The 24932-nt window shown below is 34.5% G+C and overlaps 1 protein-coding gene across 1 annotated transcript in view; it reads left to right on the forward strand.

Moving 5' to 3' along the window:
- The window catches only part of LOC135075025 (uncharacterized), a 96496-nt gene that overhangs the window by 49929 nt on the left and 21635 nt on the right, over positions 1 to 24932 (forward strand). The gene's annotated exons all lie outside the window — the stretch shown is intronic.

Here is a 24932-nt window from a genome sequence, read left to right on the forward strand (position 1 = left end):
TTTATATGCTGCGTTTCAAAAGTTGAAACGTTAAATAGTTGTTCTTAAAGTAGTCCCTCAATAAAAATAATTTCAAGGATCTGTTACAAATAAACGAAAGAATTGAGCGTGTTGTAAAATTGTAAAACTAGGTCGTTCAACTTCCGAAGTTCTCGTTCTTAGAAAAAAGCAATTTATTCCAGCTTGTAAATAGCAAAAGACAAAGTGTTACAATTTTTAAATGAAACATGCTTCATTTTCCGGATTAAGACTGAAAGTTCCGTCATGGAACAAATTCACAACATCGTTTTACATCGCTATCTTTGTCACGACGTTTTTTATACGGAATACAAATCATATTTTGCTAATTATGCGTTATTGGTTATTGATTTATGAATGTATGATCGTTGGTAAAACGAGTGTAGCATGACGGCTAGAAAGAACAGCCTATCCATTTCTAATAATAAGCAAATCGGTAGGCCTAAGATGCGCGCCGCGATAAGCGTTTATCGCGCTATTATATCGATTTTTGTCGATAAGCCCATACATTTGATGACTAAAATCATCGATAAGAAATTATCACGGCGCACATTCTAGCCAGGCTGGTTGATTTGCTGTTATTTGTAGGAATCCAAATGCAGATTTCTTAATTGGTCTTGAACCTTGCACTGAAAACATAGAGGCTATATATTTGCGTTATGAAAAGCAATAAAATTACACACATTATTTATAATTCTACTGTTGTGATGGTGTCCAGATTTCAAGAAAATTGATCAATATAAAGCCTGTCTCAATTAACTATGTTTTTATCTTATAAGAAAGCAGCAATTGCAATCTTAATTAAGATTGAAATACGGTGGCAATTACAATATAGAGCTGACATTTCAAAATCTCTTAGCCCTTTACACTACTATCTTATCCTTCTTAAAATGTCAGATAGCTTAAGATTTTTAGTTTTTTTTTTTTAGTTTTTGTTTTGTTCTTTCTCGGTTCTTACTTATCTGTTAACATTGGTATCATTTGTGGTTATCTATAGTTTTTTGTTTATTTGGTTTTTGTTGTTCTTTCTTGCTTAACTGTTCAATTTGGGCCGTAATATAGAGCTAATGACCTTTATGTTAATTGCGATTTACAGTTTTTAGTGTTGAATTATATTATTTGCATACGCCACGCTTCATTGGAGATATTCTACAAGTCAATTAGTACTGCTAACAACTAACATGTTAACGTATTGTTAATATTCGTTTAATGTTATACAAATAAGTGATTAAATGACAGGTATCTTTTGTTTCGTATTTATAAAGGAAGAAAGTATGTATTGCTTTGAATAATTCTAACTTGTTGTAAACAAATTAAGTTTGCAGCTAATTTTAATTTTTTAATGTTCTAATATTGAGACATATTCTCTTGACATGTCTTTCAAACGAAGTCATGTTTTTTTTTACGAATACTATAGTCGACTTAAAAGAAAAATGACTGCACAAAACTGGCAAAAATTACACATAGCCATATTAGCCATTTTTAAATCAATTGTGTAATACCTATATGTGTCTTTTTTTGGAATAAATAATAAGGCTTCCGGATCGAGAAAACCAACTCCATCAGTTAAGTCCTGGAAGCATAAGTTAAGGTTAAGGTACGGTACTAATAATAACAAATAATAATTATAAGTTGTATGTACGTACTTACCTATGTAAATGCCAAAAGTGTTAATTTTCAATTGTAATAACAGCTATTTAACATTATTGTTGCATAAAATTGATTAAATTAACTTAATCGTAACATTTCACTCATTAGCACTCGTCATCATTAAAGTAATCAAATAATATGAAGCCCTTAATTGGAAACATTACTGTTACTTTTTAAAACACTACATCTTTCCGTTTTAAGATGGCGGCACATCAAGCTAATACTGGAGCATCTTATGTAAGTGTAATTAGGTAACTATTTTGCAATAAACGTGTTTATTGTGACATGCTTCCGACACTAGGGATGTTATTCAACAATTAGACTTGACACTACCGGTAACGTAAAAGGTTTTACTTAGAGGGAAAAACGAATTTCTATCATTAGCCAAAAAAGTAAAAAAAAACTGGGTTACTGCGGTACAGTTTGTAGCATCCTAGCTGTGTGCTCATGCCTACATTGTTTTCTTCAATGATGTGCAACATAGCCACAGTTCACACTTGAATCACAGATTACTACTATGTTAACTTGAGTCCACACACCGATCAAGGAATATTGTAATCATACTCGTATTAAAAATAGGAACTCTACAAAGTGACAGTTTAAACGTCAAAACGTCGAATTCCAATTCCAAATTTCAAAACTATCGATACTTTTTTAACATCAATCCCACAGATAACGTAAATTGTATTTGTTTAGTTTAGAGAAATTAATGTCTACGATGTCAAAATTGGATAGTCACAGTCTGTAACGCTAATTCTTGAACAAGTAATGGTATCAGACTCAAGAAAACATATAAAACATCCAATTAATTTATGTTATGCTTTCTAATCTTACGGGAGATGGTGGTGAAGATTTCTTACACCTGTATTTTAATTATTTGTATAATGCAGTAGTTTTCCGTCATATATTTTGTTGTTTTAACACGCTGTTATGTTAATCTTTTGTTTTGTTAATTAACATGTGTTGCTTATTTAAAAAGTGTTTTAATTGCTTGTTTCTTGACAAAAGATCGAAATCAACATGACTTGGAAGTTGAAAGGGAAAATTTTGAATTTGTTGATGTAGTTATAATTTTATTGAATTCTTATAGTACCTTGTAAACTGGACGTAATAAAATAAAGAAAATAAGCAGATCTCCTGTTTTTTTCATCCAACCTAAGCTATCTTCTAAGATCGTCAGTCCATCGAGCAGTGGGGCACCCACACTACGTTTGTCAAAACATGAAATACTCCTAACTTTTTTAAAACTAAATCCACAGTTTCATATAACACATGATTGAAATTTTCGTTAATAAACCAGACATGAGTCAAAATTAATCAAGTTACATGAATACATAATCGGTAAATGTTGGAATACTTAGGTAATTGATTTCCGACATTAGACAGTTCATGAATTACTAATTACAAATTTGGTAAAAGGAAGTGTTTAAGGATCTAAAGAAAGGTATGGATTATGTAAAGGAAATGTCCTTGGAAAGACATACGCCCGTATTCACAAACGATGTTTGCTTAAGTGAAGCAGCAAATCGAACGCACAGTGAGTGTGACACTGTGCGTCCACGCGCTCTGTGAGACGTCATAGTATTTTTTATGAATACTATGACGTCTCACAGAGCGCGCGGGCGTTAGTTCTTGATCTGCAACAAGCTTTTAAGCGTTGTAGTGTGCTTGCAGCTTTATGCTTCTCGGCTAGTACGATAAACGCCTTCCTTACTTGGGTTTATTTTATATTCCCGGATTCCAGATTCAATAGAATAGCTGTTTTAGTAATAGTGGCCTGATAAGAGTCGGCCATTACGTTAGATGGATATCTTCATATCCGACTGCAGAATGGAGGATAACGTTATGTAAGTGCATATTTGTGTCAATGTGATAATATGTGTAAATCGGACGAGAGTTAGTTTGTATAACTGTTTAACAACAAACTAGCTTAGCTCTACTCCGGTTTCCCTTAATATGTAAGTTTTTTTTAATGATGAAGATAAAAAAAAGTAAAGAGTATGATTTGCTAATTAATCTTGTTCTAAAATGTAATCAAGATTAGGTACTTACTTATTCATCATCACCATCATCATAATTCGTCACTGCGGGAGGATGACCCTCTATAATTTTCCAGATAAATACTATCCTTGGACTTCAACGAACATTTAAAAAAAAGAATTGGTACAATTGGTCCAGGCGTTGTTGAGTTATGCGCTTACCAACATTTTGCGATTCATTTTTATATTATAGATAGATTATTCAATTTATAACTTATACGTATACTAAACGCGTCAGTTTAATAATATTTTTTCCGTTACCATGTCTAACAGTATTGCGGTAAATTAGTTTTTACACACGTCGCAAAGGCATTGATCCTCAAAGTCTAATCATAGCCCCAAATTACCCGCTAAAAGCGGTCCAGTAATAACTGCAAAATTGCTTATTAATCCATTACCGCACGTGTATTTAGGAACACTTAAATTGCATAATAAACTTATTAGTTTGAAATATAATTTGACAACCGGCTCTGCATATAATCTGCGAAGGCACTGACCTGCTCCTGAGGTTATAGATGTTTTTGTAATCGTTTTTGGTAGAACCTGTTGCGATTATGCTAGTTTTTACCATTCGATTATAATATTCATGTCATCCAAGGCGTGTCAGAATGATATTTGATATGTCAATTTGTGAATCGATATTTAGATGGTGAAGGATCAATCAACTCGATCAACCTTTAACATTCAGATACTTTAATTTTAACACAAACACAACTCAAATTCCTTTATTGTATTTATGTAAGGAAGATTACTACATATTATAGATTTAATATTTGTTGGTTTTAAATACGAGTAATAATATAATACCTAAAATTCCCTTCTACATCGCTGCATGTCATCACATTTAAGGAAATAGTTAGAATTAAATTATAATAATTTGTTAACCCTGTTCAACTTTAACACTGTACCTATTCTCAATGAACACAACTCACAAACTTAACTTTAATACTTATCTAACCTGCTCAATAATTTCAGGAGGCATCACAATCAAGCTTACTTATAATTAACCTCAGCCCTTAATGATTAAGTACCAACACATTTAAATCTAGTTGCGAACGACAGGTGTTATTAGAGAACTTCGTTAGTTTACAATCTGCAACGATTTGTCATTATTAATCTCTATGCGCTCGCGCATTTATTCACAGCGCGCGGATAATCAGCGCTAATGTTAATGCCACCCCATTAGCCTTGAGGCAAGGGTTCTCAAATAATTATAGCCACCAACGTGTCTAGTATGCGCCCCAATCCCAAAAACAATATTCATTTTTTTTTTAATTCTGAATTTATGAGGACAAATGGAAGGCAGACGTGCTCGGGGCAGGGCACCGACGAGATGGTCGGATGCGGTGAGGAAGACGGTGGGCAGAAGTTTGCATCGTGCGGTCCACACAGCTTATGACCGCAGTCTGTGGAGGAACACTATCTGTGGTCGCGATCCTCATCAGTGAGGGACTGAGGAAGAAGAACAATTTATGAGCAGTTAGCATAAAGCACTTTGTTTATGTTTGAGGCTGACAAAGGTAAAAGAGTTTCTGTGTGAAGTGAACTTCTTGTCAGTCAAGGCTACTTGCAAATAATTGCGGTTTCTGTTGGTTAATTTGCTATTTTATTAGCCATAACTTTTTAAAAAAAATAAAACCGACTTCAAATGCGTGAACACAAATAATACCTATTCAACAAAAAAATAATCGTTCAAATTGGTTCATAATCGGCGGAGATATTGCGTATAAAAAAGTTCATCCCCAATTTTCCACCCTTGGGGGTGAAGTATTTTCTTCAAATTCGCATGAAACCACCCTTTTAATAATACCTATTCAACAAAAAAATAATCGTTCAAATTGGTTTATAATCGGCGGAGATATTGCGTATAAAAAAGTTCATCCCCAATTTTCTACCCTTGGGGGTTGTTTTTTTTATTATTAAATTTAAATGGGACAACCCTTGAGGTATTACCTATACGCCGAAAAAAGATTTATTCAAATCGGTTCATAATTGGCGGAGTTATCGCGTAACAAACATAGAAAAAAAAAACATACGGGTCGAATTGAGAACCTCCTCCTTTTTTTGAAGTCGGTTGAAAATGAATGAGTTTTACGAGTTTTGAGTTTTTTTTATGTTACTCGATATAATTCTATGGACCTATCTAAATACATTAATCAGTTAACAATACACAAATCCATTAAATGGTTGTAATTTTGAAAACATGGTTTTGAAATGATAAATAGGTATAGGCCTATAAATTTCTATTAAGTTTAAATCTCAATTGCAATTGCTGTTCCCAAAAAAATTAAAATTCTACGAGAAAAGTAAATACATTATCTATTGTGTGACCTTTTAAAAGCTCTTATACGGCCTTCTTAGGGCTAAAATATTTGAGAACCATTGTGTGGGATTACGTGTAGCACAAAAGACGAACAGAATCTGTTGGTTTCTAGATAATTATGAAGGCATTAGTGTTCTTTTTGTTGCTACCACCACTTTAATGGAGCTTTAATCTAGCTTTCAAATTAACAACGGAGTTAGAAAGTGCGTTAATATTTTAAACGATATCAATAAGTATTGTACACATAGGTTTAAGATGATAAGTAAAATGCTTTGTCGTACCTAAACAGTTTCTAAAGGAAGGTTCTCTTAAATGAAATAAAATAAACATCTAAGAAATAAAAATGATGTTTTGTCTCTATTTATTTCTCCATGTAACCGCCAAAGCGAGAATAGCACGAAAATCCTAATTTAGAAGTTCAGTATGTTATAATTAATTTGTTATTTTCCAAATTGCTTTAATAATCATAGCACCCTTTATAGGGGGTGACGCAGATGGGTTTGTAGCCAGCTAGTTTGGATAATAACTGATTATTATCTATTAATAGCGATTATTAGCCATCCATTGGCTAGTAACCCTGCTATTAATAGTTTCTTACGTTTTTTCTTCCACCTTTAAAATCAAATCAATATTAAAATCAAATATTACTCAAAGAAACAAAAAAGAACTAAAATATTAAAAAACATCAATGTAATTTATATAAACGACATTGTAGTTAAAAAAGAATCTAAATATATAAAAGGAGAAACTGACTGACTTAGTGACAGATCAACGCACAGCCTAAACGGCTAAACGTAGGCACTTGAAATTTGGAAGGGACGTAGCTTAAATACCGTAGAGGTGCACTAAGAAAGGAATTACCAAAATTCCCAAGGGAACGGGAATTAGCGGGAAAATCCTTTTGTATGAAAAATCTAAACCGCTTAAGTTAGACGCTTGAAATTTGGCATGTAGGTACATTAGTAAACTTAAAGCTTAGTTACAACAAGGAATTCCCGAAATTCCCACGGTATTGGGAATTAGCTGGAAAATCCTTTTGTATGAAAAAAGTAAACCGCTTAAGTTACACGCTTGAAATTTGGCATGTAGATACCTTAGTAAACTGAAAGCTTAGTTACAACAAGGAATTCCCGAAATTCCCACGGAAACGGGAATTACCGGAAAAATCCTTGTGTATGAAAAATCTAAACCGCTTAAGTTAGACGCTTGAAATTCGGCATGCAGGTACCTTAGTAAACTTAAAGCTTAGTTACAACAGGATTTTCCAAAATTCCCACGGGAACGGGAGTTAGGAAAAAACATTTGTATGAAAAGCGGCCGCCCGCGACTTCGTACGCGTGGATCCCGTTTTACCCCCTTCATCTATCTTACGCGGTTTAGATTTTTTCATACAAATGTTTTTTCCCGTTAACTCCCGTTCCCGTGGGAATTTTGCAATATCCTGTTGTAACTAAGCTTTAAGTTTACTAAGGTACCTGCATGCCAAATTTCAAGCGTCTAACTTAGGCGGTTTAGATTTTTTCATACAAATGTTTTTTCCCGCTGATTCCCGTTCCCGTTGGAATTTGGCAATATCCTGTTGTAATTAAGCCTTAAGTTTACTAAGGTACCTGCATGCCAAATTTAAAGCGTCTAACTTAATCGGTTTAGATTTTTCATACCAAAGGATTTTCCCGCTAATTCCCGTTCCCGTAGGAATTTCGGGAATTCCTTTCTTAGTGCACCTCTACGGTACCTAAGCTACGTCCCTTCCAAATTTTAAGTGCATACGTTTAGCCGTTTAGGCTGTGCGTTGATATGTCACTAAGTCAGTCAGTTTCTCCTTTTATATATTTAGACTTGCGGCCGCCCGCGATTTCGTACGCGTGGATCCCGTTTTAGCCCCTACATCTATCTTACGCGGTTTAGATTTTTTCATACAAATGTTTTTTCCCGGTAACTCCCGTTCCCGTGGGAATTTTGCAATATCCTCTTGTAACTAAGCTTTGAGTTTACTAAGGTACCTGCATGCCAAATTTCAAGCGTCTGTCTTACGTGGTTTAGATTTTTTCATACAAATGTTTTTTCCCGCTAACTCCCGTTCCCGTGGGAATTTTGCAATATCCTCTTGTAACTAAGCTTTGACATTACTAAGGTATCTGCATGCCAAATTTCAAGCGTTTATCTTACATGGTTTAGATTTTTTCATACAAATGTTTTTTTCCCGCTAACTCCCGTTCCCGTGGGAATTTTGCAATATCCTCTTGTAACTAAGCTTTAAGTTTACTAAGGTACCTGCATGCCAAATTTCGAACGTCTAACTTAAGCGGTTTAGATTTTTCATACAAAAGGATTTTGCCGCTAATTCCCGTGCCCGTGGGAATTTCAGGTATTCCTTTCTTAATGCACCTCTACGGTACCTAAGCTACGTCCCTTCCAAATTTCAAGTGCTAAATTTGTAAACTATGAAGGGATATGTTTAATCATTAGTATAACATTAATAGCAGGGTTACCATCTGAAATCGGCTATTATTGGCTATTAATGGCTAATAACTGCTTTTAATCCGTTACTAGCCAATTGCTATTAATCGGATTATTAGCACTTACCCATCTCTACCAGAACCCCCAATTCTCTCCTACTTACATAAGTAGTTTCATTTTCCAGTAAAGCAAAAGTTTTTAAGTAATATTTTTATAAAACAGCGTGAAATAATTTACAAATAATAATCACAGCCATCGAGATACAAAACGGCATGGCTAATAAAGACGTAGACTCGCACTTTATAAACGTTTCACACTGAAAGTATCTCTGTTGATGATAATAATTTTAAAAATAAGCTCTATATTACGCAAAACCAGGTGAAATCAGACAACTCAACGGAATACTGAATCAGGGCTGTCCACACCTGATACGAGCTTAATAACTAAGTAGACTGAAGGGTCGCAAAAATGTAGTACACAAACGAACTAAAGTCGCTGACATAGCCCGATTAGCAAGCTGAAGTGGCAATGGGCAGGGCACATAGTACACAGAACTGACGGCCGATGGGGCAGATAGGTTCTGGAGTGCACCCACAAGGTGGACAGACGAACTCATAAAGGTAGCAGGAAGGCACTGGATGCAGGCCACTACCAACCGGCCTTTGTGGAAATCATTGGGGGAGGCCTATGTTCAGCAGTGGACGTCTTATGGCTGAAATGGTGATGATGATGATGATGACACAAAAGTTGCGAAGTCATTTGGAATGCCATTAAAATTAAATATGTAGTTTAATGGCTCTACGGAATATTAATTGTAAAAGGGAAAAATCAAAACACGTCAGGGGCAGCACAAAAAGTTACAGGCCGTGCTTTGGACACTTGGACAGCCCTGCTCTGAATAATTATGCTTATCACGATCCAAGTCAATTATAAAACTTGTGTCATTTCGAAGAAATATTTAAATATAGAAGTGTTGGTATTAATTTAATCCTTTACTCACTTGTTACAATTATAACGGATACTTAAATGGCGCCTCGCGCTATCATTTTTTCTCGGGGAAAGTTTTCTTAATTTGTAATTACTTTATCGCAATCCACGATTATGTAGGCCTTTCTTCTTTGGTACACAGCACTACACACAAAGAATTAAACCTACTTGTAATATTTGATATAATCTAATAAAAAAAATCATCGTAACATGAATCAATTTCCACTCTATGGACCACTTCATATAATTTTTATTTCTATCCCTGTAAAGTGCTTATAACATGCACTTTATAAACCATTATAAGGTATGGCTTGCAAATTGAATTTCGCTTTATAAACATTGAAAGGCGTTTTAAAAAATACGTGTAATTTTTTCCAACAGTTTATAATGCAAAATGTAATTTATTACACAGCTTATTACGCTGTCTCAGTATTCTTGACTCATTTTACATCTGTATTATGTGTAATTTTCATAGTTGCAACATAAATAGGAGTTACACCTCCGATTATACTTGAGTACAGTGAAGCGCATATTCTGCCTTTTAATTTTTTGTCAGAGTGAGTGACGCCGGTATTCAGAAACGATGCTTGCTTAAGTGACTGCTGTTACTTATTAAAACTGAATATGTTTTTTTTCCATTGCTGTGGATAAAATTACTTTTTTTACTTGGCTCTTTGTTTTATATTTACGCCTATAATTATTTGGATTGTCTGAACCTTGAGTGTCAACGTATTGTAATTAAAACCATATTGTTTCGTTGTATGTGTTTCTCTGTATAATTTAACAACTCATTTATTTACGCGGCCGACTGTAGTAAAGTCATTTCGTTGCCCGCTGAGAAAACTGCAAAAGTCAACACCAATTGCTGTCTTAAAAATAGTAGAATCCTCTCATGAGGCGAAATTGTTTATATTTCAGACATTTTATTCTCATAATCTATTTGCATAGGCATCGCCAGTGAACTTTATTTTTGCAAAGTTAATTCTAAGCTGGTAATATCCACTAATAACTGGTTATGGCCTGTTTTATTTACAATTCCGCGAATAGATATTGCAGAATACATTACAAAATTTTATGGCACATTTATAGTTCTTTTGTCATACATAATTGTGTTCATATTTTGTAAAACATTATGTTTTATGCCTACTACTAATGTTGTGCGAGTGGTATGCGGTTACTCAGTGGCATGCGGCATTGCCTTTTACTTAAACTATTAATTATTAGTACACAAAATATATTATTGAGGTCTCACAGTGCGCGTGGACGCACAGGATGACACCCGAGCAATCACCGAGCTCTTTTCAACGCTTTGCGTTCGATTTGCTGCTTCACTTTAGCAAGTATCCTTTTAACAAAAAAATGAATTTGAATTATTGATAAAGTTAGGTTTTCAAATACTTAGGTTTATCAACGTCAGGTTTTCAAATATGTATGAAGTTTTCGAAAAGTAAGTTTCTTTATTTTACTTTCTTAAACTCGTATACATCACAGATCCTGATCCTTATTTTTCCGAATGGAAAATATTAAATTAATTAAAAAACGTATCTAGACTTCTAGGGATTAGGTACAGTTACACACTTAAGATAATTAAATACTAATTAAATACAACTTACTTACCTTTAAATACTTCATTTACAGGTTTCTTTCTGTATGATTGTAGACATGGTTACTAGTTTCTTCAAATGCTTCAATTTAATAAAACTAGAATTGCTTATCTCAATATTAAAGAATATTATACACTAACGACTTTTTTGCTGACCATCCAAGTGCATGTTTCACATTTTCTTCCATACAGATAAAATACTTTTTAGCACTAAGCCGTTCAATAGAAAACACTAACGATTCTAAATTGTACTTAAATTATAAGGGTGCGCTTCCATTGATGCGGAGCTGAGCGGAGCGGAGCGAATTTTATAAGTGTCATGAATAAAAGTCCTACGTATGCTGAATAGGATGGACTCCACCTCTTGAATATCTGTTACCTTACTCTACCATGCAGGCCTATTGCAAATTGTCCAGAAAAACTCCTTTTAACGCCTCACTAAATCATACCAATGAAATGCATGTTGCTTGAGAAAAATGCCACTAAAACATTATTTAATCGGATATTATTCTTTGACGACAGCAGCGTAGATTTCTTAACTTTTATGATTACCGTCAATGAGCACGCAAATAAAACAAAAACACTATTTTATCTTCAATAAGTAGGCTTTTAAAAGTTTGAGCTACAAGCACTAGAATCATTCTTCAAATTATAAATATTCGCTCACCAATAATGGTACATAATTCAGTTCATCCAGAAGGAAATATCAAGTAGAGGCATTTTTTAACAGTTATACCTACATAACCTACATTAACTTGACTTTAAAGTACTGTGCCGCCAAATGAAATGGTCGCTCCGTAACGCCAATGGACACGCGCCTTTACCCTGCAAGTGTGCTAAGCGGAAACATCTAGTAGAGTCATAAAATCCTCTATAAAACCATAATAAGATTAGCATGACTCGCAAAGGAGAAGTAATCAGGCTGTTATCACTTGGAACGAACAGAACGACTCTATAAGTGCTTAGATGAGTCGTATTTTAGAATAGTTGAAAACTTTTAGTAATTTAAAGGTAACTTAAAAGTTGCAGATGGACAAAATAATACACGACTCACGACAGCACATCCAGCTAACAATAATTAGATCTTATGTAGTACTAACGGCCGCCCGCGACTTCGTACGCGTGGATCCCGTTTTACCCCCTTCATCTATCTTACGCGGTTTAGATTTTTTCATACAAATGTTTTTTCCCGCTAACTCCCGTTCCTGTGGGAATTTTGCAATACACTGTTGTAACTAAGCTTTAAGTTTACTAAGGTACCTGCATGCCAAATTTCAAGGGTCTAACTTAAGTGGTTTAGATTTTTCATACAAAAGGATTTTCCCGCTAATTCCCTTGGGAATTCCTAAGTATACTATAACCTGCCCAGGAGTATGGAGAATAATTGTACCAAGTTTCGTTAAAATCTTTCGAGTAGACAGACAGACAAAAATTTTACTGATTGCATTTTTGGCATCAGTATCGATCACTAATCACCCCCTGATAGTTATTTTGAAAATATATTTCATGTACAGAATTGACCTCTCTACAGATTTATTACAAGTATAAATAATAGCGCACCTATTCATAACAATATTATGTAGGCACTAAAGTGTTGTTGACAGCACATTGAACGAATTATTTAATACTCTTAAGTAAACTCTAAGTCGTTCTAAAGGTGTTTATAGACTACGTTCTTCCGAATGGACAATAGGAACGTTTGGTTTGTGACATGGTGATTCACTAGAAGACGTAGTGGCAGACCTCCGACTAGGTGGACCTACGATTTGGTGAAGGTCGCGGGAGCTGGCTGGATGCGGGCAGAGCAGGACCGGTATTTGTGGAAATCCTTGGGGGAGGCCTTTGTCCAGCAGTGGACGTCATTCGACTGAAACGAACGATTCACTAGACATTTCTTAAAGCGGTTCGTTGTTCTGTTACAAGTAAATGCTCTTGTCTATACTCATCTTTTGGTGTTGTCGTATGTCATTCTTAAACTATGCATATTTACTATCATTAGTATGCTTTGCCACAGGTGTTGTCATGAAAGATGTATAAACTAAAAAGGAAGCATTTTGACAGACAAACTAGCTGGAAATGCAATATTTTGCATACATTTACTGGTTCATAATCGCTCCCATCCGCTAAGCGTGACTCGCGTATTTAATGTCGCCTGTATTGTAGACTTAGGGATAGTAAACAAAAGAAATATAATTACGATGAACTAAACAAACAACCAAAACCAATGTTTTAATTCTAATTGAGTAGATTGTATTGTAACAGCTCACAGTGTTTTATTTTGGCTTAGAAGCGGACATCCCTGTTTTATTAATGCAATCGTTAGATATTACTATTATGTATAAAATTGATGAAGGAACTAGTAGTTGTATTTGTTTAGTTTCGAAGAAATATTCGATTTTGTGATTTTATAAAAAAAACAGTTTTAGAAGCATATTTTCTAAAAAAATTACATTAAGTCAGAATTTTGTAAATAAATTTACCTATCACTATAACGTCTACCTTTATGCAGAAATAAATGATTATTGCTGCAGTAATTTAGGAATTATTTAATAATTTATGATTTTCAGAAAACATTTTTTTCTCCGTTACACTAGAAAATTGGCAGCTATATTTACTTTATATTGATGCATGATATAATTATCTATAATACCTGAAAATATTACTTGCCTATCCCGTGGAAGTTGGATGATATGTTAATTTCTATGAGTTTAGAAAATTTATATGTAAATAGGGTTGTCATCTGAATATTTTTTAGTTTTTTAAATGCCGTCCGTAACAATACGGTTATAATGCCTTTGTTAGATAACTATTGAAATTAATTCCTTTTACCATTATTAATTTGTCTGGTCGAGTTTGATAATTATAGAGTTGGCCCTCTGGCGGCTTATTGGAAATCCTATCGTTTTCGAAACATCGATATATATGTTGCAGTCAAAACTCATAATCGATCAAAACCACTTTTGACTGCAAATTTCAGTTAATAGTGGTTTTGACCGATGGCCTTAGTCAATATTACTTTTGACTAATTTTTCTAGTCGTATCATCCAACTTCCACGGGATAGGCAAGTAATATTTTCAGGTATTATAGATAATTATATCATGCATCAATATAAAGTAAATATAGCTGCCAATTTTCTAGTGTAACGGAGAAAAAAATGTTTTCTGAAAATCATAAATTATTAAATAATTCCTAAATTACTGCAGCAATAACCATTTATTTCTGCATAATGGTAGACGTTATAGTGATAGGTAAATTTATTTACAAAATTCTGCCTTAATGTAATTTTTTTAGAAAATATGCTTCTAAAACTGTTTTTTTTATAAAATCACAATATCGAATATTTCTTCGAAACTAAGCAAATACAACTACTAGTTCTTTCATCAATTTTATACATAATAGTAATATCTAACGATTGCATTAATAAAACAGGGATGTCCGCTTCTAAGGGAAAATAAAAGACTGTGCAGCTGAGTTCACAACATGTCTCAGACTTTAAGGATTTAATTTGAACGACGACTTAACGTGCTCTCCAAACACGTAATCATAAACTTTTAATCATGATGGCTTCTTTTTGAAAAAAAAAATTCGTACAATCATCCAATGTAACAAATCAAGGACAAATTTACGAAGCATTTTTTTTTTTTCTCATCTACATAGTTGGAATTCTAGGAATTGAACCCACGATCAGCAGATTAACAATGTCCATCTCTCTAATTACCAGACCAGGAAGTGGTTAACATAATAAAAATCCGTCAAACAATGCTTTAAGAAGTTACTTTGAAATAGAGCCAGCATTTTTGCGTATCTATATCATCAGCATCTAGCTTGAGGGCGCCCCACACAGCGCTAAATAAAATGTACCATAAAACAGCCAATCATTTCTTTCTTCCTTGAAAATATATTGTTAGGAAGCTTTAAACTGATTTTAAACACTTTCATCGAAATATAGTTGCTCTACACTAAACAATCGCCTTTTTCAATTTTCTTAGCGCCTGAGGGCAGCGCTACGGACTTTGATGGAAATGATTCACTATAAAATACGGGTGCATTTTAGTTCTTGTGTTAATTGGAGCACGCTTACAGGCGCTACATATTAAGTTGGAAGAAATAAATAAAGATAATTTGATGTAAGAATAACTAATAAGAACACACAGATAACACACAAGTGGAACAAAAAAAAAACAAAGAAAAGCGAAGAGCAAAGGGAATGTCAAAATGCTACCAATATTTCGTAACTTGTTTACAATACTTATATTGATACAAATTATGTTTTATTGAGCTTATTGCCTATCCTATCCCAATGCCTGTCCCAATAGGACCTCACTCAGAATTTCCTACTAAAACAGTATCACATAAGGCTCGTTGTAGGCTTTTAAAGTAAAACAAAATGCTTAAGTTAGTATTCTATTCTATCACCTATGTCTCTCTTAAAAGTCAATAATGTGAGTAAATACTAACAGTAGCCTAAACATAGCAGCAATTACATTCAAACTTCACTTGCACCATAAACTCTTGGTGCCACTTCTCACACCTTTTAAGCGTCAACCAGAGTATGGCCCCAAAGTCCGCCATGACCGCTATCTTGACCAACATCTGTACCCAATATCTTGTCTCGCTTTATGACCTATCCTTTGGACTAGACCGCACAGTCTTTTATTTTCCCTTAGAAGCGGACATCCCTGTTTTATTAATGCAATCGTTAGATATTACTATTATGTATAAAATTGATGAAAGAACTAGTAGTTGTATTTGCTTAGTTTCGAAGAAATATTCGATATTGTGATTTTATAAAAAAAACAGTTTTAGAAGCATATTTTCTAAAAAAATTACATTAAGGCAGAATTTTGTAAATAAATTTACCTATCACTATAACGTCTACCATTATGCAGAAATAAATGGTTATTGCTGCAGTAATTTAGGAATTATTTAATAATTTATGATTTTCAGAAAACATTTTTTTCTCCGTAACACTAGAAAATTGGCAGCTATATTTACTTTATATTGATGCATGATATAATTATCTATAATACCTGAAAATATTACTTGCCTATCCCGTGGAAGTTGGATGATACGACTAGAAAAATTAGTCAAAAGTAATATTGACTAAGGCCATCGGTCAAAACCACTATTAACTGAAATTTGCAGTCAAAAGTGGTTTTGATCGATTATGAGTTTTGACTGCAACATATATATCGATGTTTCGAAAACGATAGGATTTCCAATAAGCCGCCAGAGGGCCAACTCTATAATTATCAAACTCGACCAGACAAATTAATAATGGTAAAAGGAATTAATTTCAATAGTTATCTAACAAAGGCATTACAACCGTATTGTTACGGACGGCATTTAAAAAACTAAAAAATATTCAGATGACAACCCTATTTACATATAAATTTTCTAAACTCATAGAAATTAACATATCATCCAACTTCCACGGGATAGGCAAGTAATATTTTCAGGTATTATAGATAATTATATCATGCATCAATATAAAGTAAATATAGCTGCCAATTTTCTAGTGTAACGGAGAAAAAAATGTTTTCTGAAAATCATAAATTATTAAATAATTCCTAAATTACTGCAGCAATAATCATTTATTTCTGCATAAAGGTAGACGTTATAGTGATAGGTAAATTTATTTACAAAATTCTGACTTAATGTAATTTTTTTAGAAAATATGCTTCTAAAACTGTTTTTTTTATAAAATCACAAAATCGAATATTTCTTCGAAACTAAACAAATACAACTACTAGTTCCTTCATCAATTTTATACATAATAGTAATATCTAACGATTGCATTAATAAAACAGGGATGTCCGCTTCTAAGCCAAAATAAAACACTGTGGACCGGCGCTTGACTCGCACTTACTCCCAATGAATACCTCATTTAAATAATAGCCAATTCAACAAACCAAGCCTCGGGTTACCTGTAGTATTTCTTTATGTAAACGCCCACAATACGGATCAATAGTATGTATATCAATTTACGGAAGTAGTTGTATCGTTTTCATATTAGTTTAATGGGCAATTATTGGGGGAACAGTTAGGCTTATAGCGCGATTCGTGCGTAGTTCTCAATCATATAAATGAATGGTCCAGTATATGGTTTAGGAGATGAATTTCTTGATCAGGAAGTCCTAGATTCAATTTCCAGGTAGAGTATTATGAAGTGATATAAACATAGAAGTGTTACAGTCCCTACTTATAAATTAACTCAAATCATAAATTAATTATTTATTTTAATAGGGACATCAACAGGTTAATATTAATATATTCGAACCTGAAGTAAAAAAACATCAATTAAATAAAAATTTAGGTAAGTTCCATAATTTAATTACATGAAGACAACATAAAAAAAATAGAACTTACGTACAATTTTTTTCACAGGCCAACACAGCCAAGAAGACCAGCCAAGCAAAATAATATTTTTGTGACATCATAAAACTTGATTAAGATTTTGTTTTCATTTTTACACTGGTTTCTTCTTTCGTGTGGGTTGTTACAAAACAACTGAAGTCACCACTAACTATAGGCGCCTGATATGGGACAATCGCACCGATGCAGCGCCATAATTATCTATATATATAAAAGAAAGTCGTGTTAGTTACTCCACTTATAACTCAAGAACGGCTGAACCGATTTAGCTGAAAATTGTCAGGGAGGTAGTTAAGAGCCAGGAGAAGGACATAGGATACTTTTTATCCCGTTCGAAATTAAAAAAAAAATTCTGCTTATTTATTACCATTAAGGCGGAACAAAGTTCGCCGGGTCAGCTAGTGTAACAATATATTCCAAAACACGAAATCATGTTTTCCCAGCAATTCAATTAATTGAAGACAGCAATATCCTAAAATAACCAAACTCTATAATAAGAACTTAATAAATTTTTAATTGTGTGTAGTTCATCTGGGAATCGAACTCAAGACCGAGACTGCCCAACTCTCTTAGCACGAGACAAGTCTGACGAGCCTGGCTGGCTGATCTATACGAGCTATGGACAATAAAATTGCCGCTCATAACATTTTTTTGCCATATGCATGAAAATGTTCATTACCTAATTATACAATTCCTTGTTCATTAGCTGGAAAATAGATACGTATATTAATTACGATAGTGGGTAAAAACTTTCTGTCATACGCAAAATACTACATCATCATTATGTTAGTTAATGATGATCCGATTAATTGTTTCATTTACATCAAATTGAACTGTTTCTAGGAACAGTGTCTTGAGACAAAAAACAAGCGTGTGTAGCGATACTAAAGCAAAGAAACTCTGTCTTTTAGGCCTATAAAATACTCGATTTTCTTAGCTTAGTCTAATTTAGTAGTCTATTTAGTCTAAAACTGTAAACTTAGCCTAAGTTTTCGAAAAGATAGTTTTTTTAGTTCTTATTTAGAACAAATAATTAATTAAGCCCAAAGGAACAATTAAAATTATTATTTTTCTACATACCAACCAATGCTCTTACCACTGATATAATATCGTTTGTCTATCAAGTCAGCAGTGTTTTGATGCAAAAATGAACACCCATTTCAATTAAATCAAGCTATAGGTGAGTTTCCTCAAAAAGAAGGCAGAAAATTATGATAAAATAAAACTGGTAAATCTTTTTCAGGCGATGTAACGGGTTTGATGCGAAAATACTTCTCAGTATTTTCTATCCTCCTCCTATACTCTTCTGAGTAACTTCGTTGCGGGTCCAATGACAATTTATCTTTCCCTTGGACAAACTCGACCTTCACTGGTTGGGTTTTTATTGCCTGTCAAGCTGTAGATCCTAGCTACACAGAAGTTGCAGCGGTGGGAACGAGAGGTGGGAATATATTATTCTTCTCAGTATTATCCAAATGTTTGTCTTGTTTCGCTTGCAAATTTTATTTTCCATTTCCCACCGACCAGCACGGAAGTCTAAATCCTCGTAATAATATTGCTTACACGCATCGGAATTACACGTTTTGTTTCACTAATTGCCTTATGTAATGATTATCATCAAGCGGCCACCTAAGGAAGCGTAGCAGACGAAATACTGGCGGGCGAGTAGGAACTTGAACGAATTTGTCAAGGAGACTAACATCGACATATTTTGTACTAGCATTGCTGTGGCGAGGAGAAAGCTAGGCGACCGTTTTTTTAAGGACAGCTAAATTGTTTTTCTGTTTGGCAATGTTTTCCAATACTTTTTATTTAGGTATACATAGTATATTATAGTAGTGTAGTACGTAGTATGTAGCAACCCTGGTGCAAAGGCTCACTAAATTTTTTAAATTGTTTTTACCTGTGGGAACCTATAAGTGGTTTACTCGTTGCCTATCTTATGTCATTATTACACACTGTAAAACCCTGGTTTTCCTAAATAAATAAATAAATAAATAAATAAATAATTGATTTTACAGTTAATTTGACGTTAAACAAACTGAGTAAGTGTAACGAATTGTGAATGGAACGTTACCGTTAAAATGGCTTAACTGAGGAAATGACCAGACATGCCTAAACCATCCAATAAACTTGTTCCTTTGTTCTTAATGATCTTATCTTTGGAAAATGACTTGAAGCAATTATTCTGTCATGTGTAGAGTAGCGTTGGCAATAAACTAGTAACTGTTACTTCAATCTTTTTATCTAACAATATTGGTAATTTTTTGAGCTAAATATTTGTTCCGGCTATTCCTTTCAGTACTGCTGCATGTATTTGTCTCGAAGCGCTGGTAGGGCCCAAAAGATAAGAAGACATGTGAAGACTCCCTTAAAGGTTCAGCCAAACCAACGCGTGCAGCCTGCGTGCGCGATGGCGATGGCGATCAAATGTCATGTAGCAATGAGTTCAAACTGCTCAAATTAAAAAAAAAAAGATTTATTTAGGCAGACGATTTAGTGCAGTGCGGTGCATATAATTAGCTAATTAGATAGCCTGCATTCTGCTTTGTTGATGAAAATCGCCGTACGCAAAAACACACTGTAAGAACTGAAATTAGTCAGCGCTCATGATGTTACTAAATACACATTTTAAACATGAATTTTACAACAATGGCTGTTTTTGCGTATTTACACAAAAATTCACAAATGATTTCCTTAATTTGTGGTCATGCAAGGTCTATTAAAATTATAGTTTCTGTGTTTTGAGAACATATAATGTTCTTGAATGTTCGAAATACCCGGATTCCACCTAAGTCACTGACTTCTCGAGGCTAAAGATAATTTTGCTAATAATTAAAAGCAATCGATAATTACTTGCAGTAAAAATATAATCTGTTTCCTGTTATTTTGGAGTCATAAAAATTTGTTGAAATCGTCTAAATTGTTAGATTATGTGTCTCTTTATTATTATTCTATGTGCGGTAGGTATTTGTGTTGTAACGAACTAAAATTCCGCTCTAGTGTTATGCTTGACTTGGCATGGTCACTACCGTACTCCTAGATCTTTATAATATCACATATAACTTTACATAACTCTACCTACCCAATAAGTAACTAAGTAGGTATTTCTTAATAATTATTATAATCAAAAAACAAAAAAAAATAAAAAAGACACGCATTATTTGAGTCATAACACTTTTTATCAATTACTGTAACCACATACTTAATAGTCCAAAATCAGATGTGGGCGTCCCCAACTCTTAAGTACGCAATTTAATTTAATATCTGATTAATATGATTATGTATTAAATGTTCTTGACCACTGTTTATCAGTAACGACTGCCAATCATTGCAGTCAATGATCCCAAGCAACTGTTTATTCAATTAATAAAGTATATTAGCTTGTTCCTGTCAAATTACGTGGGGTAGTTGGACAAAAAACTCAAAATTGTGATGGTAGATGAATTGGTTCAAATTTTTTATGGTTCCGTAATTAGGATAATAAAAACCCTTTTGATTGTTATGTAAGGCTGTTTTGTTTTATTATACTGGTATTTTTATTTTTAAGGCTTTTTTCAATGTGAGAGTGAGTTCTTCTTCTCAGTCGGTACACTCTTGTCAGAGTGGTCGTGGTCATCATTTTGAATCACGATTCAGAGTGATGTTCCTCGTAATACGGCGCCATTCCTCGCGGACTGCAGCTTTCCGGGTACTTTCGCTAACCGAGCACTTAGTTGCGGCCTTGATCTGGTCCGTCCATCTCATTGGTGGTGACCACGTGGTCTGGTGCCCTCAACTTTTCCCTGCACTACGAGACGCTCTATGGAGTCATTACTGCGCCGAGATACATGGCCGAAGAAGGTTAAAATGCGTGACTGAACCGTGGTTGATAGGCGCTGTCTGATGCCGAGATGTGGAGTTATTGGTAGGTACGAAACTCGGTCCACGATATTCCCAGCATCCGTCTCCAGCACCACATCTCCAATGCGTCAATCTTCTTCCTTTCGGTTTCACGAAGAGTCCATGTTTCCGACGCATAGAGGAAAATGGGGAATATTAGGCAATAAACGAGCCTGGTTTTCATGGCCTTGGTGATGTTTCTGTTGCCCCAAATCTTCCTCATTTTGTCCATAGCAGACCTAGTGACTGCGTTGCGTCTGAGAGTGAATTAGCACTTTACTTATACACTGCAGGTCTGTATCTTTCTAGACTGCATCTCACATAACATTAGGTCCGATGGCGATTTGCCTTGTTTTTCATAAAAAAAAAGTTTATTTCAATGTCGGGAGGGTAAATATCTTTACTTTATCAAAGTGTTTTGTTGCAAAATCCCGTAACAGTCATAGTTTATAAAAAAAAGTTTATGTCCAAGGCAATAAGCTATCCTCTGGGACTACTCAACCTTCACTGGTTGGGTTTCATAGAATCCAAATTCCTGGTTGTACAGGAGTTGCGGTAATGGGAAACAAATGGGTTTAGCCCCAAGTTTCATTATAACTATTACCATAACATAATTAATTATTAAGTATAAAATATGCTATTATGCAACTTCTTATTTTCATCAAATTATGATAAATTAATTATGTCTGATTGTCTGTATTTCAGAACTCTTTTGGTGTTTTTCAGTGTACGGAACCATATTTAAAAATTGTTTTCATACTTGACCGTAACCAATCATTTATAATTCTATCATTATCATACACTAAGCTAGTCTGAGCGATATATTTTTGGCTATCAATAAATTAAATGAAGCCTAGTACTTGACGCGTTTCAATTAGTGTTTGATTGATCGTCGTGTTGTTTTCAATGTATTAGTAAAAAATAGGTTCAAAGAATGCCGAAAATGATCTTCAAATTCTTTTTTGCCATCGGATTCTATACTCTTTTAAAATAATGTGAATCTATAACTAAAAAAGCAAAAGGTCACTGCACTGGCTCACTCACTCATCACGAAATTTTAGAAACTACAAGTGCTAGGAGTCTCAAATTTTGCATGGGGGTTCCTTTTAGAACGTAGGTGCTCACTAAGACGGGATTTTGCCAAATTCAGCCCATAAGGGTAGAACGAGATCCAAGCTTTCAATGTCGCGAACGGCCGCTAGTAAAATATAGATGGTTCTGTTTTTTAATCAAGTTGCACAAAAAGTATCAAGAACACCTAAATCAAACAACTCCAAGGATCTGACTTTGTGGCCCATCCTCTTACGAACTAAGAAGAAACATAAGTACCTACTTATTTCAGGAAAAAGTTTAAACTCTCTACCTATTTACTTATAACCATTGTATGAGCATAATACGGAGGGGCGATAATAATGTCTCTTTCTGGAATTTCGTTTTGTTTCTTTTCGTATTCGTAATAGCAAGAAGATATACTTAGGTACTTTTAGATACTAAATAGGGAGTATTATTTAGTACCTTAAAGTTACATATCGATATCCCATCTAGGAAGGCTTCAGAAATAAAACCCGAATGCTTAATCCCTTTGTAAGAGCTTATCTATTTAGCGGCTCTACATATTTCTTTCCATAACAAGGCCGCATTCCACCCGTAATTCGTGGCCAGATGTGACAATCTTATCAAATTTATATCATTTCCCCATTAATGGCATGTGATGTTTTTATAATAACTATATTAAGGAGCACGCGCGATTCAGATTTCTCGGGAGGCTTCCGGTGATTTCCACTTTCGCTCTCGCGAGGGTAATTTACCACCATTATGGGTAATTTTATGTCACCAGCTGGTTCAAACAAGTTGGTGTCGTCAGAGGTTATGTTATGCTTTGTCTGTAATGTGTGTACGAAATGGTAATGGCACTTTGATCTTTGGATGTAGCCTTGTAAAAATTAGTCACGGCAGATTTTAAAAAGACCTATTTAACTCATGTTCAGTATCGAAAATTCCTTGTAAAGTGTTTTTCTATTATTATTAATAATAATTTAATAATAATAATTTATTGATTTCTCTCACAACATAATAGGAAAAACATTTCGTATAATATATCTGTTAAACTATAGATTAGCATTGTGAGAGATTATTATTCAACATTCGATCAATTATTCATACCTACTTTTGGCGCAGAAAAGTTCTCGAGTGGTGGCCACGGGCTGGAAGACGTAGCTTGGGCTGGCCTCCTACTAGGTGGACCGACGATCTGGTAAAGGTCACGAGAAGAGCCTGGATACGGGCAGCGCAGGACCGTGCATTGTGGAAAACCTTGGAGGAGGCCTTTGTCCAGCAGTGGACGTCATTTGGCTGAAACGACGACTTTTGGTTATGTGATAATTTTTATGTCGGCAGTTTTATCAGCAGAGTAGAGAGAGATGAGATCTCTTGGAAACATTTAAGTTCAAGTTTAGTTTTCAACACCTTGAGTAATCTGGGGGCACGGCAGTGCCCCCACCAAGTCGAGCAAAAAAGCGGCACGGCCGTACCATCCTTTTCTCGAAGCAATTCAGGCCATTTTCGACCGCCTGTAACTTCGTTGTGGATAAAACTAGAAGGCTGAATTTTCATTAGCTATGCAGGCATTGTAAAGACACGGTATATTTAAAATTTCATTCAATTTGAACCAGTAGTTTAAGAATTATAACGGGTCAAAGTTACTTAATTTTGTCACTCACTGACTGACTCACTGACTGACTCACTGACTCACCGATCATCAAAACTCTAAGGCACTTCTAGCAGACCTAGAAGCTTCAAATTTGGAATATAAGTAGTGTTTGGTGTATGAATCAAGGAAAAACTAAAATATTTGGGGGCACGGTAGTGCAACCGCCAAGTCGAGTAAAATTTTTCAATTTCGGTCCAGTTTTCTAGATACATAACTGCTGTCTACAAAATACAAAAAGAAATTATATTTGGGGGCACGGTAGTGCAACCGCCAAGTCGAGTAAAATTTTTCAATTTCGGTCCAGTTTTCTAGATACATAACTGCTGTCTACAAAATACAAAAAGAAATGAGATCCCATCAAAAACAATACTTGTCAAAAAAACCAAGTCTCGCAACTCAGTTGTTCTACGGTAAAAAGTTGTGAGATCCATGTAATACCAAGTCCAGGCCAGGAAATCTTTAACGTTTTACATAAATATATTGACTTGGCCATCGCATGAAAACACGTGTAAATTAAATTATTTAGTGCGATGGCCAAGTCAATAATTTATGTAAAACGTTAAAGATTTCCTGGCCTGGACTTGGTATTACATGGATCTCACAACTTTTTACCGTAGAACAACTGAGTTGCGAGACTTGGTTTTTTTGACAAGTATTGTTTTTGATGGGTACATTGTACGGTTAATCTTATGAATTAAAATTATTCTGAGAAAAAAATTAACTGGCCTGGCTAAAACATGGCCAGAACTAACTGTTATTGCAATCCCTTACACTATACATCTTCGTTTCAATAGTACAGAGGTACTTGCGCCCTGTCCGCGACCGCCCGAGGTGTCGGCTCTAATGTGCTACACTTTACGAGAAACTGGTTGCTATATTTACGA

Source organism: Ostrinia nubilalis, chromosome 9 (assembly GCF_963855985.1).
Source record: "Ostrinia nubilalis chromosome 9, ilOstNubi1.1, whole genome shotgun sequence".
Lineage (NCBI taxonomy): Eukaryota > Metazoa > Arthropoda > Insecta > Lepidoptera > Crambidae > Ostrinia > Ostrinia nubilalis.